Below are 19,382 nucleotides of genomic sequence, written 5' to 3'. Positions count from 1 at the left end.
ACAGTGATGAGACCAAGGTCAGGGAACACTAACATCTGTTACCTTTCTATCTTGTCCCCTGAAGATCAGATTCATTTGATGTCTCCCCCACCCTCCTCCAATTGTACAGTTTAAAGCTGGTTTGTGCTGTCAGCAGCTAATTAATAGTATATTTCACTGAGAATAGCAGCAACCCATCTGGGTTGCAGACCCTGTAACCCTGTAGCTGAAGTATTGGAAAACTTTACAGATAGCTTTACAGAGCTGCTTTCTATCTGTTTGGTAAAGAAGTGGATAGTATTGAGGCTGCCAGGGGGAGGGTCCATTGCAATGCATTTTAACTTCAGCAGGTAGCAAAGTAAGAGTGTTGAGCTATCAGTAACAGTCCTTGCCTATTCACATGGCTGTGGAATTTGTGAGCAGCTTTTGAAGTTCAGGCTCTTCACACTGTGCTCAAGTCAGCACAAAGGGCTCTGAATTGATTTCATTCACCCTGGCATGTTTGCATACACCAGGACTCTGAAACTCTTGGATACTGATTCGTGTCCCTGCTGGTTTTTGGGATGGGAAGTTGTCAGTGTCACTGAGTAGAGCCCTCCTGCTGTTGTGTCCACATCACAAGTATGGAGCACTGTGCTCCCAGTCCAGTGCTAAACTGAGCTTGTTCACAGCAGCCGTGGTGCCACAAGCTCAGAGGAGCTTCTCACCATGCAGGTGTTCACCAGGTTCTGCAGGAGCTGCCCCAGAGGGTTTGGGCCAAGGGCTTCTGCTGAATTTCCACTGCCAGCTGTATCCAGTAAGCTAGAGAAAACTCAAGCTGTCTGAGCAGTTTTGTGAGTTCTTGCTGGGCAGCAGCATGAGGGGTGTGTCAGACCCTGAAGGCCAGAGCCATCCCATTTCCCTGTGTTCAGTGGGGCTCTGTAAGCAGGGCAGCACTTGGACAGGCATTAAACATCATAGCACAGAGGTTCTCAGAATGAGTGCAGCAATCACAATGTGATTTAAGAAAAAAAGACAAACTTTAAACAATCTTTGCTTCATTTGAAAAATTAAAAAAATCTTCTAGCTACTTGTATTGCACTCTGTTTTTACCTGAAAGTAGACTGTGCAAGGTGTGATGTGGAACTGTTCTTGTAAGTGAAATTAGGACCTATGGAAAGTCTACTCTCTTGATCAAGGCGGCAGGGAGTAAGTGCTACATTACATGGAGAAGCAATTCATGTTTGTCTCAGTTCTTCAGACAACCTCATAGAAACTCAATGCCTTCTTGCTAGAAAAATTGACTTCTTCATGTTCATCTGTTTTGATGCATTCTAATATAAAGGATTAATTTGAAAAGATACTCAAAGCCCACCTGGATGTGTTCCTGTGTCACCTGGTCTAGGTGACCCTGCCTTGGCAGGAGGATGGACTGGATAATCTCCAGAGGTCCCTTCCAACCCTAGTGATTCTGTGACTCTGTGAAATAGCTCAGTATTTCTGGAAACTCTTTTTAGACAAACTTTGAAGGGGATGGATGTCTCAAAAAGTGCATTATTTCACCTTTCCATTTGCAGGGCTAAACATCTTTCTCACAATAGACAGTAAGACAGTAACTCAGGTGTGTAACACAGAAGTTTTATGGCCTCAAAATATGTGGCTTGGAGGCATTTTATTCCTATTTTTAAATGACCACAGAGTCTCAGAGAGAACTTCTGTGTGATGATCTACAGCAGAACTAAAACACAAGATGGATTTCAACCTGTCCCTTCTCCCAAAAGCTTCAAGTACTTTAAACTTAACACTAGATATCCATAGGAAATGTTTAGATATGAGTGGCAGTCCTTGCAGATGCTGCCTCTGTGAAACACCCTGTGAGCTCTGTCTGTGCCCTTCTCCAAGCACAAGTTCATCCACACACATGGCAGCAGTTCAGCCCTGGAGGAGAGTCTGCAGTCAGGCTGCTAATACAACATCCTTTCCTTACAACAGAAAATGAAAACACAGTTTCCAGGGCAAAGTGTCCAACACACCTCAGGTATGAACCAATTTTGGATCATAAAACAATTTTTTTGTTTAAATTAATCATTAGGACCAGCAGTCCCATGAGTGACTAACTCGTTCTCTGTATTTTGGCAGAAGGGGGGGTTGTTTTTAGGCTTTCTTGTACAGCTACAGACTTCCTAGAAGCTGGTTTTGTGAGTTATCTTACTGATGCTTATCATGTGGGTGTAATTGATTATCTGAGATGAGTTCAGAGCCCCTTTGTCTCAGGCATTGAACTCTGAGGGCCAGGGATAGAGCTTGTGCTGCAAAGTTTGGTGAGAAAGGAGCAGGATGATAAGAACTTCTCTGCCAATCTCAGTTCACAAACAGACTGAAAGTCCACAGAACTGAAGGCAGAGATGCTTTGTGATGACACCTGGCTTTCTATAAGTACTGACATTCTCATTAAGGTCTCTATAGATTTGATTTAAAAGGGTTAAACTAAAACAACATTTTAATATATGTCATAGCAGAAGATATTCTTCTACCCTTATTGTTCCTTGATTCTCTCTTTAAAAAGGGCCCTCAAGTCTGTTGCTGTGTCACAAACTGAATGCAGATCTCATATATTCCAGGCTTGGGTGTGAGTTTTGGTACTTCAGTTTTGTGTCTTGGCAAATAAGACTGATATTCTTCAGCTGAAATAGTTGGCACTGACAGCTAATGGTGACTAACTTCTACTGATGAGTTAGACAATGTCCTACCAAATAACAATTAAAAGAGATATTTTTTTTTCAGATTATTGTAAGGCTCTTGTTTAGACCATATCATAGAAGTTCTGTTCTTTTAGGATCTTTCTAGGATGAATTTCTGGACCAGTTATATCTCTTCTGAGCCACAGTTGGACTGTGTTGACATTTGCTCTCCAGAGACTCCTCACTTACACAAATGTATTTCTTTGTTTTGGTCTTGCTACTGATTCTTTGCTGCTGACATGAGTTGCAGTTGCTTTGCCTCCGTTCTGAAACTATGATCTGCCTTCCCTTGTGCCATCATTCTAGTGGAAGAAAGATTTAAACCACTCAGACTTGTTTTGTTATGCATTTGCAGCATTTTTATACTTACCACGTCTTACTATGGCTCAACATGAGGGGAAGCTTGGAGTCTTACTTGCTGGGAGAAGTTGTATTCTTCCCTTTTGGCTTCAGGCCCTTACCCTGCACTTTGGTTTTGGAACACATCAACTAAGCAGCCATTTTAAAACCTTTCACCTACCACAGATTTAAGCCATTTCTCTTTGATGGCCCTACTGCTTCTTCCTATATTTTTACCTATGCTCATTGTATTTTTTCTGGTGGAAGGCAGAAAGTAACACAAGTATGCTGAAAGCTATACTTTCCTTTCTGGTAAATCCCCTTTGCTCTGCCTGCCCCTCTGTCCTTTGACAAAACAAGATCAGTTTCCAAAAAATAAATAATTAGTAAATGAAGACCAGGGTATCTTGATAATTCTTCATTATCTGTATGTATTGAGGTGGTGGTGGGAGATTTTCCCAAAGATTTTTACTTTGCTTCTTATTTGATTTTTTTTTCATGGTGAATTTTGGATCCACTGATCATGGGTGACTTTCAGCCCACAAAAACACAGCAGGGTGAGCACAATGTACCCTGCTTGACTTTCAGCTCATATTTTTGCCCTCCCCACTGTGACACACACATCTTATTCTTTGCCAAACAAAGAACATTTTGCACTTAAGATGAAAATAAGTGAAATGGCAATGGCAGAATGCCCAAACTTGCTGTTTCTGCTTTTTGTGCAATAACAGTGCACAGTGGCGTTTTGGAATCTGAAGGGAACAATAGCAAAGCTCTGTGCAGGAGAAATGCATGTGGTTAAGTGATCAAAGAGGAAAGAAACTGATTATGCAAACCTGGAACAAATATAAAGGGGATGTTTTTTGTTATAAGGTCAAAGTAATTAAATGCTCAGTTAGAACAGCCTTTGTCATTCACTTAAGTAATAGCTACTCACTCAGATTCCTCTTCAGTGTCCTCTCTGCCTGCTGCTTTAAGGTGACTTATGAGAAATGAGGCATCTTTTTATTTAAAGCATTTCTGGAAAAGTGGTTGTTGCCAAGTCTTTTTGCCCTCAGGTTCTTCCAGCTGTCCTTAGAGCACCTCGGTGACTTCACTCCTGGAGCACAGAAAGCTCTGGAGTTAAAGCCGTGATGTGGGTTCCATTCACAAATGGTGACACACAGGAGTCCCCTTCCTTCATTTTGGGAGTCTTGCCTTAGTAAAAATGGGGAAGCAAAATGTAAATGAAAAAATGCTGTCGCTGAGCTGTACAGAGCTGTTCCAGGGGCTGGTGTGGAGGGGGGCCACCCCCTCCCTTCGGTGTGTCCTGCCCTCCCCTCGGTGTGCCATCATCCCCCCGGTGTGCCATCATCCCCTTCCTCAGTGTGCCACCCCTGCCCTCGGTGTGCCATCCCTGCCCTCGGTGTGCCATCATCCCCCCGGTGTGCCATCATCCCCTTCCTCAGTGTGCCACCCCTGCCCTCGGTGTGCCATCCCTGTCCTCGGTGTGCCATCATCCCCTTCCTCAGTGTGCCATCCCTGCCCTCGGTGTGCCACCCCTGCCCTCGGTGTGCCATCATCCCCTCCCTCAGTGTGCCACCCCTGCCCTCGGTGTGCCATCATCCCCTCGGTGTGCCATCCCCTCCCTCAGTGTGCCACCCCTGCCCTCGGTGTGCCATCATCCCCTCGGTGTGCCATCCCCTCCCTCAGTGTGCCATCCCTGCCCTCGGTGTGCCACCCCTGCCCTCGGTGTGCCATCCCCTCTCCCCTCGGTGTGCCATCCCCTCCCTCAGTGTGCCATCCCTGCCCTCGGTGTGCCATCCCTGCCCTCGGTGTGCCATCCCCTCTCCCCTCGGTGTGCCATCCCCTGCCCTCGGCGTGCCATCCCCGGTGCTGAGGGCAGAGGGAGCAGCAGCTCCTCTCAGGAATATGTCTGCTTCCCTCCCACAAGGTGCCTTTGCTGTCTGGCTGAGGCCTGTGATGGCCAGGCCCGTCGTGAGGCAGGGCCTGAGTTCCTCTGAGGGGAATATTACCAGAAATGAGTACTGCACTGCATTTTAACCTCAGCACACGTGTGGGGATGGATGGGCAGAAGCCTTCATCCACCACTGCAATGGGACTGAAGTGTCGGGACACTGGACAGCCACCCATCCTTCTGTCCAAAAGTCTCCTCAGTTTTTATTTCTGTCTTATACAGGAACTGATTATTCTTGTTTCTGGAGGGCTGGCATGAGCCTGTGGAGAAACTGAATGAAAGGATTTTGAGTTTGTCAAGGACTGGCCTTTAAAATAAGCTTAGAGACTGAACTGTACAGAGATGGGCACTGTCTTCAGAGCTCTCTGAATAACAAAACTGTCTTCACAAAATAATTTACACAGAGGGACTTGAGGAGACAGACTGGTCCAAACACAGGTGTACAAGCATTCATAACACGCTACCTCAGGTTGTTCAGAGGTACCCACGCAGTCTTTCTGGGATGTGGGATGGTCATGTCTTTGGTTTAGTTTATTTCCACCAATATTTCTCATTATTCAAAAATCCAGTACAATGAACTTCAACTGCAGTCTCATTTTCAAAGCTTGAAATTTAAAAAAACCAAAACAACAATTGAAAAGAACCTCTGTTAAACACCTTAATGTTCAAGTGAAAGTTTAGGATATAATACAGAAAATAAGTGGGTTTGAACTAAAGAAACTTCAGGTTCTGGTTTCTTCTGCAAGCGAAATAACTGGCTAAGATTAGCAAAAGGTTTTCACCAAACCACCATAGCATTAGTTAGGAGAAGTTTAATCATTCAAAAGTAAAATCCCTCTTACCCCACTGCAATCCTCTTCAATGTTTATCTTGAATTTCATGAGAATCTTGCTACATGAAGTTGCAATAAATCTGAGTTGCTTTTATCTTACATGACAAAACTAAATCACTATCTTATACTTCAATGCAATGATCTTCCAATCTACCTTTCAACAGCTTTCTGCTCAAAAGGATTTGCTCAGGAAAATGCTTATTTGGGGCCTTTAGCAATTCCATGTGTTGATTTATTTGAGTTTGACTTCTAGCCTATTTTTCTTTTGAAGTTATACCTTTGATTCTTTTTTAAATTTTTTTTTTTTTTACTCTTAAGCGTGATCACATTCCTGTCACTTAGAACTTCAGACACTTTCATGAGATTTCTGCACCTGATGACAAAGAGGAAGCTGTCAAAACTCCAGAAACATGGCTCTGGGAAATTTGGGTTTAATGGAGTTCTTTAGTTTGTCTGATATCCTACTGCTTTTTGACAGGATACCTCTGGCTTTGTACATTAAGAAGCTTTGGTGGTAATAGCGATGAAGAACGGTTTTATCCCTTTTGTAGAGATGAACGGGGCTGAGTTTTCCTGGCATGCTCTAATTCTCCTGAGGGCATTACAGTAATCCTCACATTTGTCACTTGTCTGTGCTACAGTGGCCTCCTTGGGGGGACCCGGCTGCATTGTCCAGCGTGGGTTTCCTGCAGAGGTGATGAATACACAGCAGCTCAGCTGGTGAGCAGCATAAGCAGGACACATAACAGGTGGCCCAGAGTGTGATATGAGTGTGATGCTGATGGGGAAGAGCAGCATTTCCAGCCCACCTTCAGAGCAGCTGGTGGAAACCACCTTGATACTGTGCAAGAAATATTGGTGTTAACTTTTTTTACTTAGGTCTTGCTCAAGGAAGATTTTTTTTCTGATTCTGTTGGGTTGCAGGTGTGTTAGTCTATAAAAGCAGGGACAAGGACCATGTTCAGTGCTGCTCTCCTTTAGATTAGAACAGAGAAGGTAACAGATATCAGCTACCTGTACCTTCTGGCTTGTTTGCAATCCTGTGGTCTCTGTCCCTGGTTGAACATAGGCTGCATCTCTGCTGCACAGCCCCCTCTGCTCATCCCACCCTGGGGAGTTGTGAGGTCCTAAGTTTGTGAGCTGAGCTGGCAGGGTGGGAGGTGCTTTCTGTGCTCCCATCCTTATGCTTTACCATGGAGCTGTTGCAGGCAGCAGCACCAGGACAGGGGCATCTTCCTACTGAAGGATCTCTGAGGGCTGTACGGGTTTGACAAAAAAAACCAAACCCCAAACATAAATAAGCCCAGGGGTATGTGACTGCAGTTCACTTTATCACATGCTGAAAGTGAACCTTGCTCACATCCCAGGTGGATTCCTGAACCTGGCTGCCTTGTGCTTGGTGGCCTGAGTGTTGGCCCCCTCAGGAGCTGCTGGAGCTTAGAAAGGCTCTGCCAGGGCAGCAGTGTGAGATCTGTGTCCTTCTATCCACTGACCTCTGGGCTGGATCCTCTCTGATGCCAAGCAAGTTTTGCTCTGATAGAGGCTGCCCAGGCCCTGGCAGTGGGGCAGGCAGGGGAGGGCTCCCATGGAAGGGGGTGCACAGGGATTAGATGGATGAAAGCCAGGTTGAGCTGAGACATGAGATATTTCCACAGCCCCTGCACCCACTTCTCTCTGTAGCGGTAGCCCAGAATATCCCAACTCTCAGCAGGTTTATAACAATTCTGGTGTTTAAAAACAAATTCCCAGAGCACGTATGCCAAATTTTAGCCTGAAGCTCATTTTTACAGCCAAGTTATAAATCTTGAAAGTAAGGATTTGTAATAAAAACATGGGCACAATCTTGAAGCCCAACAGTGCTAGTGGCAGCTGCTGCTGTGGTGTAGTTTGAAAAAATAATAGTGTGTGGACTAGCTTGTGTTAATTACTCTTAAACCTGTTACTGTGTTATGCCTGGCAAACCCTGAGAAGCTCAGCTCTCTGTGACAGGAATAGTGTTTAGTTTGAGGTTTACTTTTTTATAAAATGCAAACAAAGAAAAGATTAGACACTTTAATGATTTCATGGTTTAAAATCTCTGTGCTAGAAACAACCTAATTAAATTCCTGACATCATCAGTTTTGTTAGTAAATAGTAACCATGGATGCAGAAGAGTCTTGCATCTCATTACATTCAGCATAGGGTTTCAATACAAGAGCTATTAGATGTGGTGTGGAAATGGAAAAACAAAGGGAAAGTATGGGACACTTTTTTTACTCTCATTGATCCAGAACACAGTCCTGGAAGAATATCTGTAATTAACTAGCAGGGCTTTAATGTAGGGCAGTAGGCCATAGGTTTCCTCTAGTGAATTTCATAAATGGCAGCACATTGCCCAAGACAGAGGAGACAGAATATATGAAAACTACTCAAACTGCCGGAAATCAGTAATTGAACAGTGTAGTTAAAGCAAGGGCATATTTTACACTGACTTATGATGGTGTTTATGGATGTCTCTGTCTTGGGAACAATGCAATTCAGATAAATAAATCATTTACTGCACCTGTCTTAATGTGATTTAATAATAATTAAAAAATCTAGATGTATTTGGGAAAGTGGTGACAACACTGCATGTTTAAGCAGGGGTGAATTAGCATGCAGACAGCAAACATGGGCAGAAGGGAAACAGACTTTCTCATAAAGGAACTGATTAGAATTACTCAATGCCACTCTTTCTTTAACAGGAGATGTACTAGTTAGCACTTCATTTCAATACAAACAACAAACAAATGGTGTTCAGTTACCAGGGTTTGGCATAATACTGGTTTCTTCAAAGGAAGTGAGGCTGATTCAATGAAGTTAGAACAGATTTTGGTTTGGACTGGTGAATAAATTGACCCAGTGTGTCTGAAAGCTGCTGTGAGTGTATTTGTCCACTCTGCAGGCCTGGGGATTTATACTCAGCCTTGCAAGCAGCAGAAATGGTTCCAAAGCCAGTAACAGGGTCCTCAATAAGCATATGTGCAGGTGTCAGATTTTAATTTTTATGTTAGTAAACAAACTCATCAACAAAGGTGCATTACAGATTGATTTGACAATCACGTGTAAAAATAATACAAACACACTGCACAACCCTCTTCAGATATCACTGATTTATTTTTCATCAGCTTCAAAAGGGAGATTTTCTTTAAAAACAGTGTCCCAGGGCTGCTCATCTCTTTCTTGCCATTTTTCCTAAGGGATCTGTCAGGTGAGCTTCAGCCACAGTTGCAGAGGAACGTTCCCTTCTTCCTTAGGACAAGATGAACGCTGTGCAGCTTTCTGTTCAATGACAGTGCCTCTTTTCTTTTGAGGAAAACAGGATGACCTGCAGTAGACTGTGTGAGCTGGTAATGAAATTCCCATGACTTTTAATGGGAAGGGTCAGAGGCTGCTCTGTGATTCTTTGCACACAACCCAGTTTTCAAAAGACTGTTCAGGTCTCTCCCATCGTGTGGGATTCCTGTACTGGTGGATGGAGTCAAAGAACACGAGCAAGGATGTTTAGAAATTTAGCAGTTTATAACCTTTTTAATATGAGAAAGGGTTTACAGAAACTTTGTCATTGTTTAGGAGTGTTTTAACTGTCAGTGAATGGAAGAAAAAGACAAACAGGGAAAAAAATAGTTTGTAGCTTTGACAGGGAGATATGTTAGGGGATAAAGGGGCCTGCACTGGAAGCTGCTATCAATCAGAGTGTACCTAGCACATAATACAACTCAGGAGACCTCTTAAATGTGGAACTTTGTGCAATAAATCTATTCCTGCAACATGTTTATTCCTTTATTACATTTGTGGGAAGAGGAGATTTCACTGCATATTCTGTATAGTGATGCATAAAATCCATATTTATAGTCCTGCTGTATATTATTCCACATTTCATCAACAGTATATTAATTTGTTATATGGATTTGTTCTTTGCAGCCAGGCCCTCTTTTAATGAGAAATTTCAGTGTCCTCAGAGAAATTATGAAAATAAATATCTAGTAATTCTTTTTTTTTTTTTCCTGATTTATTTGTATATCATGTAGTTTATGTCATCTTAGTGCCCACAAAAGGACTTACTAAATCTAATGGGGAAATTACATGGCTATATTGCTACCTTAGAGCATTGCTAAGTTGATTTCATTTGAAATTAATGGTTAACACTTGAGAACTGTCTTTTTATAAGCAGAACTTCTGTTCTTTTTCTAACGTGTTTATTATATCAGAATGCCTTTCATCAACCAATTGGAATAACTCTTCTAAATGGAGGTTTCTTTTTTTTATCTATCATTTTCATTTCATTAGCTGTGTGTTTTGTCATCTGGAGAGAGGGTTTGGCTTTAGAACGGAAAAAAATTACTTTGCTTTAACTACAAAAAAAAAAAAGTGAAAAGAAACAAACAGAAACCAGTGACATTCTCTAAAAATGGGAGATGCTGAAGAATCCATGCAGAGCATCCAGCCAGAGATACTGATGCTTTTTTTTTTTTTTTTTTTTTTTTTTAACTGGGAAAAAATCTGCTTTCTTGTTAAAGTACTAAATAGCAGTAAAATATTATGTTTAAAATGTGAAGTTTGTAGTACCAACAGCTTTGGCTCTAGTCCAGTTCTGCTTTTGTTGGTACAGACTCTGGTATTCTGCTGGCAGTACAGGGGATTGATGGCTGAGGCCAGATCTGTTACTGCACAGAGAAATTACCCTCCCCAAAATTGCCTGATCCAAATGATTCCTTAGTCAAGAAGTGTTGAGGGGTAAATGCATCCTCCAGGCGCTGCCAGAGCTGATAGAGCACTGTGCTCCTCAGAAGATACAAGGTTTTACAGCTTGATTTTTTTTTTCTCCATATGAAATACTTTCAGCTGGCTTTGCCTTTAATACTAAGTTTTACATTTCTATTTGAAGTTTTACCTCCTCCAGAGATTTGCCCTCAACTTGCTGAAATCTTACAATTTATGAAATTCACATTTTATGTGAAATTCCTACCCCTTTTTAGGTGGAATTCTAAGTTAGTGACAGTGCTATTTTCTGTGGGGTGCCTCCTAACAGAGAGAGGCTCCTTTTGAAGAGGGCAGCTCCCTGAAAACCAGAGGCAGCCCTTGTGTGCCCATTTCTGTCAGCTAATTGCAATTCCACCAATGCCTGGCCATTGCTGAGACCTCCAAGCCTCCTGTGCTCTGCCAAAGCAGGTTGTTTTCTTCCTTGCAGTCAGACAGAGAGGATGAGAAATTTTTCTATTGGCTCTGGCAGCTTCAGTGAACTCCACTGTCCTTGCAGCAAGGCAGTGGGAATGCAGATTTATCCTGGTGTAACAAGGGGCACAGGAGGGAGTTGTTTGTGTGATTTCCCTGTTACAGTGAACAGCTGTGGAAGTCCTGATTGCAGAGTTCTGTAGATGTTCATCTTCCCTTTGCTATGAAACAAGGACTGGGGAAAAGGTGCCTTTCCAGAAAGGAAATAAAATGAGGAAAAATTATTCAGTGCAGGCAGCTTGACATAAAGAATGCTTTCGTACTTTTCCTATGAAGGAATGTAGCACCTAAAAAGTGCTTCACGCCTATTTTCTCAGGGGTGAACTGAGGTATCAATAAAGCTGAATTTTCCTAATAAAAGAAATTATTCAATCAGAAGAATGTGGAGTGGACATGATTGTAGCTCACTGAATTTTTAGCCTGGGGGTTAAAAAATACACTTAGATTTTTCAAGAGTTTCTAGGAAGGGGCTTGAAAGCCTGAACTGATCAGATATCAGGAGGACTTTAAATGCCAAGAAAGAGTATGTCTACCATGAACATCAGTTAGCAGAGTGGATTATCTCCCATTCCTGTTTCCAGCAAGATGTTTCCCTTGAGAACATTTGCAGGATATTTTTTGGCTCTTCTCCTTTCCTCAAAAGCACTGATGCTAAGGAGAAAAAAGGGAAAAAAAAGGCATGTGCCCTACTGATGAGGTACAGAAAGGAGGATCCCTTCTGGCCACAACCTTGACATGATATTGAAAATAGTGGGGAAAAATAGAACAAGAAGGAATTTGTCAAGTTCTTGTTGCCAGTTGTGGGAAGGGTTTTCTGTTGCATTGGGTACAGAGTCTCTTTAAGTCAAATAGCAACCTCTGATGTGTTATTGCTACCAGATGCTCCTAGATGCTGCCAAGTTGGGCAGGTTTCCCTCTTCTATCGCCTCTATGTAAGCATCTGCTCTCAGCTCCTCTGAATGAATTTACTGAATGAAGAAAGAAGTCCACAGGAAAATTCCTGGTGGTGGAGTGTGGTGTAACTTGAAATAACTCTGACCCTGATAACAACAGGTCAACAAAAATACAAAAAAAAAACCATTTTGGTTCCTGTCTCCTGTAGTTCAGAGCTCACTCCTGTGAAGTAAATTGAATATACTGGAGGTGGGGCTGTCTCAGCTCCTGTGCTGAGCTATGACAGATCATAACAAGCTTGCCAAAAAGATGTTTTGTTGTCACAGCTCACCTGTGTGCACAGTGGTAGTGATTCAGATCAGCTAATTAGACAATTAATTACTGCCTTGCTGAGGCAGCCTACATCCATTGCAGAGCCACCTCAGGCTTTTGAGGAATTGCATCAGCTTTTTGCATTTGTTCTGTTTGGAACAGGGACTGGGAATTGGCCCAGAGAGAAATCCCAACTGGCTTAGGGCTGTAAGTGTCAAAGGTAGATTACCCCAAATGTTGGCTCTAAGACAAAGACAAGAGCAGTTGTCTTTCCTCAGGAGGAAATGAAATGTAACAGCCTGCATGAGTCATGCATTTTTAGCACATCAGCTTTCACTCTATTGCCAGAAAATGTACTAAATACATAAGATTGTGTTTGTCTTAAGTGAAGGCATATTTCAAAGCTCTGGCAGTGGGAGTGCTAACACACCAGACTGTCGATGCCATTGCTCTCCAAACACCCCACAATTCCTGCTTGGCTCTTCCTTGTGCATTTCCCTCTCTTTTAGATGTTAGTAAGTAAAATCCTCTGAACATCAGCAAAGAGATCTGTTCCACCTTGATTGGGGTCAAAAAGAGCTGGGTGTCCATTTACAGCAGCTTGGGTTTGTTGTCTCCATGTCACCACCTTTAACAAGGTCTTCCTCCTGTGCCTCTCCTGGGCGGAATGCTGCTGTGCACGAGGTTTCTGGATACTTGCTTCGCACTGGACATTCCCCCTGGATTGGTGACAAACCATTTTCTTTGTGACTTCTGTATCACATGTTCACAAGTCCTGCCCAGGCTCACAGGGAGCCAATACCTTGTTCTGTCACCACCATTTCCAGGTAAAAATTTCTGAGTGCTGATGTTGAGTTGGTGAGCATGGCATGGATAATGGAGAAAGGAGAGAACTGATTGTATCAGACAGCTTGGAAAATTCATCTAGCCAAATAAAAGGAAAGACTTATTTTGGGTAGCAAAACATTCCTAGTTAAAACTTGGATCAATCTTTTGCTTTCAACTAGCATCTTTGTTGGAGTCATTAACTTGATGTCTTTTAAATCCAAGCTGCCCTCCCACATTAGATGATACAAAGGAAATTAAAAAGGATCCATTTCACACTGTAAGCTTGACCTTTTTTAAACACAAACCATGCAGACTCATAGCTGGATGACCGTATTGTTTCAAAGAACATTGCAAAAACAAATGATCCTGCTGAATCATTGTAAATAATTCTAATAAAGATTCTGTATGCAGAAAATAGAGTTTTGCATAAACACCCTGCCCCCCCTCACCCCACCCCAGGAAGAATATTAAGGAAGATTGTCTGATAGTCAATTAAGGCAACTCTCTCTTTTATTCTCACTTTGTGGCCTTGGAAAATATCCCCATAGTGCAAGATTATTGTCTTGTTTTGTTAATTATTGTATTGTTAATATTGCCTTGCAGGAGGCAGATTCAGATGGGCAGTGGTGCAGATGAGCTGCTTTGAACTCTTCAGCCTGATGTACTTTGGTTTAACACATCAGCCTAGAACAGTGAAGCTGTATCCATGTATCACACACTTACCTAAAAAACAACACATGAGGAATAGGTTTAATATGTGAGAAATTGGTTTAAGCTTGGAATATTCTTTGTCTGTGCTGGCACAAACAGTGTATAAAGGCTGATTAATAGTGGTTCTACAGAGCCTTATGCCTCTTGCCTCAAGTGCAGATATCAGAGTGTAAAATCTGGGAAAGAGGGCCATGGAATGGATTTGTAATGGTCTCTGAAGGGTCTTGGGCTCCATAAGCCAGTTAATGGATTGCACACAGCCATATGCAGCGCTTCCATTTCTTATGGCTATAATGGAATAATAGTTTTCATTTAATAACCAACCCAAGTATAATTCAATACAAAGACATATTATATTCCATTTCAGCAAATGAAGCATGCCACAGCTTAAGTGGTATATCAGAGCTCAAAAAAACCCCTGCTCATACACTGTGTTTTCCTTCACAAAGAACCTTGCCACATATCAACATCTTTAAGTTGATATTTCTGGTTGTAAATATATACCTAGTCCTAGTATCCAGTTTATTGATGACTTTTAAGGCCTTTTTTTGGAGAGATCTATGCCTGTAAGTCATAGCTTAAAGGGCTGAATTCTTGCACGCTGACTTCAGTCATTGAGAAGAGCTGTGGTTAATACATTGCTTGATGGAAGGTATAGAAACCCTATTAAGAAAACACTGACACCCTCAGCTGCAGGCTGAGGTCCTCCCAGTGAGCTGGAACTGCTGACTTGGAGGGCAAAAATTCTGCAGAAATTGGGTGTTATCCTTTGGAGTTACAGCAGGGCACCAGCCCTTGTCCCTGAATGCTCAGAGATAAACATGTACAGGAGCACCAGGCCACAGCAGACCTGTCTCAAAGCTCACTGGGGTCCCATGAGCTTTGCACTGCTTTTGAGGAATCTTGAGTCACACACACAGTTTTCTACTAGGCAGGAAATCCTGATTCATTCAACTCTCCAACTGTGTGAGGAACTTGGGGATAACAGGTGTCATGCCTTGGGGCCCCTCATTTGTCCCTGATTTACTGTGCAGGGCAGAAACCCACTTATAACCAGCCCTGGATTTGGTTTTGAAGACAGAAAACGAGCAGTGTGGAATAGGTAGTGCTATCAGCACTGAGTAATCTGTACTTCAAAGTCAAACAAAGCTTGCCTGTTACTTTGTGAAATATGGGTGGGATTTATCCTCAGTTCTGTCACTAAAAATTGCCTGTAAGGAATCTCAGCAGTCAGTGAGAATAGATGGCTCAGAACCCAGCTATGGCTCTAGGGACCATCACAAATCTTAGGATGTCTCCCAAGTGCTTGATTTGTGCAGATGATGCTCTGATTTAGCAGAAAGTTGCATATAAACTCGTGTTGCCAGCAGCCTCTATTGGCGTCATAGATGCAGAGGCTCGAGAGAGTACATTATTCCAGCAAATGTCAGCATTAATTTATACTTGCTCAGGGCTCATCTGCCTTTTCCTGCAGTCTCCTGGAGAAGAGAGATTACAGCCATGTGCATGAAAAATCCAGTGTCCAGCAGAAGAGGCCAGGACCTGCTCAGCATCAGGAGAGTGGAGCATGCTGAGGGAGGGAGGGGTGGCAGCAGCCTGACCCCCAAACAGAGGAGTTGTGTCACTGTCTGTTCCACCCTCTGTTAGTGAAAGCACCATAAAACTCAAGGCATTAAGAAGCTGCAGTGATGTGTCCCCAGATGAGTTGCAATAGAAATTGCTGATCTGCTGTCAAGAACCATGGATACAGGGGAAAAAGTGTAACTGAAATTGGTGGACATTAAGGGTTGTTCCCACAACAGGACTGGAGCTAAAGGGGTTGAATAACCCTGTTTTACTTATGTGAAGAATTGCAGCAATTGCTGTGCTACTCATGAGCAAAACCAACTAGGAAAAGTTTGCACTCACAGGGTTTAACTGAGCTGTTGCATTCAGGTTCTCTCCCTTTGAAAAGCACTTTTCAGCTCCAGGATTACTTGTTGTATTGTGTCTACAGGTCACTTTATGGTGCAATGTGAAAACAGCAAAAGGTGGTTTTCAATATTTAAACAAAAGAAACCAGTTGGTAAATACAGTTATTTAAAAACACGGTAGTACATGTAGCATATATCATACATTAAAATGTAACCCAGTGTGCTTACTCTTTATTTTTCTGATTCTGTGTCACACTTGCTCAGTTTGCAAAGGTGCTGAGTGTTTGCACTAACAATGATCCTATGGAAAAAGTTGTCCCAGAGACTTTCCAATTCCCCATTTGCAGCTCCTACTCTGAAGGACACCCCTACAGGGCCATTTGCACTGAATGCACTGGGCAATTGCTGAACCAAAAGGAAACTGTGGGACTTGGTCCCAGCACTGTGGAACCAGGAAGCTTTTCATAGTTTTCATGAAGTGTGGACTTCCACTCCAGAATTCTCCTGTTGGAAATGTTTATCACAAAGTCTTCTGCAGTGAGATCTTTAGCAAGAGTGTTTGTCTAAAACTGACAACAGTGAATGGCAATTAAATAAAGCTCTTCACAACGTGTATTTTTTATGAATAGCATGTTTTAACCAAATGTGCTTCAGACAGCACAGGCAAACTTCCCAGGCATATTTCAACAGTGACTTGTGCCTGTTCAGCTCTTGCTGATCCAGTCTCTAGGCTATCAAGCTGCTGTTGCCCTTCATAATGAAGTGGACTAGAAGTACTGTATGAATCCAACCTCTGGAAGTTGGACTTGGTATGATGTTTTTTTCATGTCTATCACTTTGTACATCTCTCCATTGCAGACTGTACTGGTAAATGATGGACTGTCTCCATGCCAGCAATTTTTAACACAGTCCTGCCCTACAGTCCATCAAACACCCAGTGGGTCTCTATGCAGATGGTGGATGGCTTGTGCTGAGTGACTTTGCAGAAGCTCTTGTCCAAAAGTGCAAGGCAGGCTGAAGGCTGTCTGCAGAGCCAATTGTCTGTCTCATTTGACCAGCACCTGACCTCTGGAGGTGGGCTTGAATAGGAGTCTTGGCACTTGGGATGGGTTTGGGCTGAATTTGACTTCAGGGAATGAGGCAAGTTTGTAGTTATTAAATTTAATTTTGAAGGCACGTTCTTAGGCTGGAAAATATAATTATACAGCATCTGGTCCTCTCTAGTACATTTTCTATAGCAACAAAAGTTATCTTTGGGACCTGCTCCAGCTCCCTACTGGTTGCTGGTGCCAGTGATGCTGTGTGCTGACTGGAACATGCTTGGGTTAAGGGCAGGTTCTGTGTGCTGGCTGTGAGGTAAACTTCACCACGGTTGTTGTTGGATCTCCTGGGGTAATTCCCACAACCAAACCACAAGGAAAGGAATGATTGTTGTGCCAGGATTTCCCATGGAGCCTGCATTCCCACAGAATCAGGGGGGATGCCACAAGGCTGACTCTGCCCTGGAAACCTGGTCCTTGCACTCTCTGCAGCTGTCAGGTGGGGGAAGCAGGTGAGTTGAAGGCAGGTCAGCTGAATGAGTAGGTGATGTGAATGTGCTATGCTGTGCATCAGCGTGGTGGCCACCAGCCTGCTTCTGTCACAGTGGCATGAAGGGCTGTGCTTTTTCACTAGATTCAACCTGTGCCAGGAGAAATCCAGAGCACTCTCCTCCTCCCCTGTTTCTTGTACTCCTGACAGACATAATCCCCCTGTTTAATAGTCCTGCTGCTGCAGTCCTGCAGCCCCTTGTGCTGCAGAAACTTGTGCCTGGCCATGATTGCCCCTATTTAACCCTATTTTTACCCTTCACAGCCTCTCATGAAGGAGGAGCTATCACTTGGTGTGATCCAGCACATAGAGACTTTCACTCTGGACACACAAGGTTGAACAGGTCTGTGTGCAGGCAGTGGCAGATGGGAGCAGTAGAAAGGCTCTTGGTGTGCACATGTTCTCATTAAAGAGGTTTAATTTACCCCCATGTGGGAAAGATAACGAATGCTGCTGGACCAGTACAGTGATTCTGAGCTATAAAGTTTTGGTACAAAGCTGAGCACATAAACAAATGTTCTGAGGACAGAAAGTGGTGGGAATGGTAATGTGAGATGTCAAAGGAGTTCATTTATTTTGATAAACTAGTTGGTATTCTAGGATGCTTTTTCTCATGTTGATAAAGTGTCAATCTTAGTGAGGAACTTTGCTATTGATGACCTTTCATGTAAAGTTGCAAGGCAGAAAGCAAAGATAAACAACTTGAACAATACAATTAAGGCAAACCCAGAGTTCAGTCAATGAGAGACATCAGTTTTAAGTAAATCATCCCATGGAAACAGAACTATTTGAAAATGCAGTGGCATTGCTTACAGTACAGTGGGCAATTAGTTTTAATTAACTTCAAATTCTGACACGTAGTTAAAAATCAGCTCTTCTGAGTGCCCAGCTAGAAAAGTGAAACTTGGGGCATTTTGTTCTGCTAGAAAAAGCTATTACAAATCCTATAATGATTCTATTCACACTTCTATTATAAATTTTATGTAATCTTTTAAACTTTTTATGAAATAGTACTTTTGGAAGATGATCTTGTTCCATACCATAAGCTTTTGAATAAGGGCACTATTTTCTAAGAAGGATAAATTGAAGTTTTAGAAGCAGTTTTGAATTCAATAACAATGTCTGTTAATGAAGTCCAACATGTTGTGATCTTTACCTGTCAGGGAGGAAAAAGCCAGGAGTTCTTGTAAGGTTATCAGAAATTATAGGCAGCTTTTGATGAGTATTTGAAAGTTAAATTCAGTACTTTAAATGTGACGTGTGCCTGTCAGCCCCAAGTACAAATTTTGTGAGAGGTGAAGGGGTGGCTGATGTGCATTACAACTGCTCAGAGAAGCGTGAATGCCCTGTCACAGCCTGAGTCCACACATCCCTCTTGCCTGTGTATCCAGGCTGACTTTTAAAATATAAAACTTATTTCCATTATTGGTATTTTGAAGTAAGTGAAACCAGAGCTAGATACTTCTTCTGGTGTTATGCAGCCTTTACTCCTTGAGTAATCTTCTTGATTTCCCTTGAGGCAGCTTCTCACATGAGAAAGTTCAGAACCTTCTTGCTTGTCCTAGTTAAATTAATTTGTATGCTGAGCCACGCAGGTGAGGGCAAAGAGTATATTCATTTTCTCAGCTGCTCAGTGACCAGGATGCTTGAGGAAGAATTCAGACAGAAAGAGCTGGTATTACTGAGATGGGAAGGCTGATACCACACAGTCACCTTCCCATGCTGGTCCTCTTGGATAGGATCACTCATCAGCCCTGGGAGGTGCTGTTTTTCTGAGTCATTAAAATTTCTGCCTTTTCCTCCCTTATATTTCCAGTGAAATTTTGAGACAACTATTTCTCAGGGCATTTTTTAAACGACCAAAAAGCTGCTGTTCTGTGAGTTTAGACTGGTGTTCCCAGCTCACAGCAGTCTCTGGGGGCCAGGATGGGGCCTGGAACAGATCTAGAGAGGGAGAACTCTGATATGCTGTACGCAGTGTAATCTCTAAATAAGCCCAGCAGGTCTGATCTCTGCCACAGGAGATAAGTCAAGGGCTGAAGGATTTTTGGTCT

Source organism: Zosterops lateralis (genome assembly GCF_965231275.1).
Source record: "Zosterops lateralis genome assembly, chromosome: 10".
Lineage (NCBI taxonomy): Eukaryota > Metazoa > Chordata > Aves > Passeriformes > Zosteropidae > Zosterops > Zosterops lateralis.
This window is presented reverse-complemented; position numbering follows the sequence as displayed.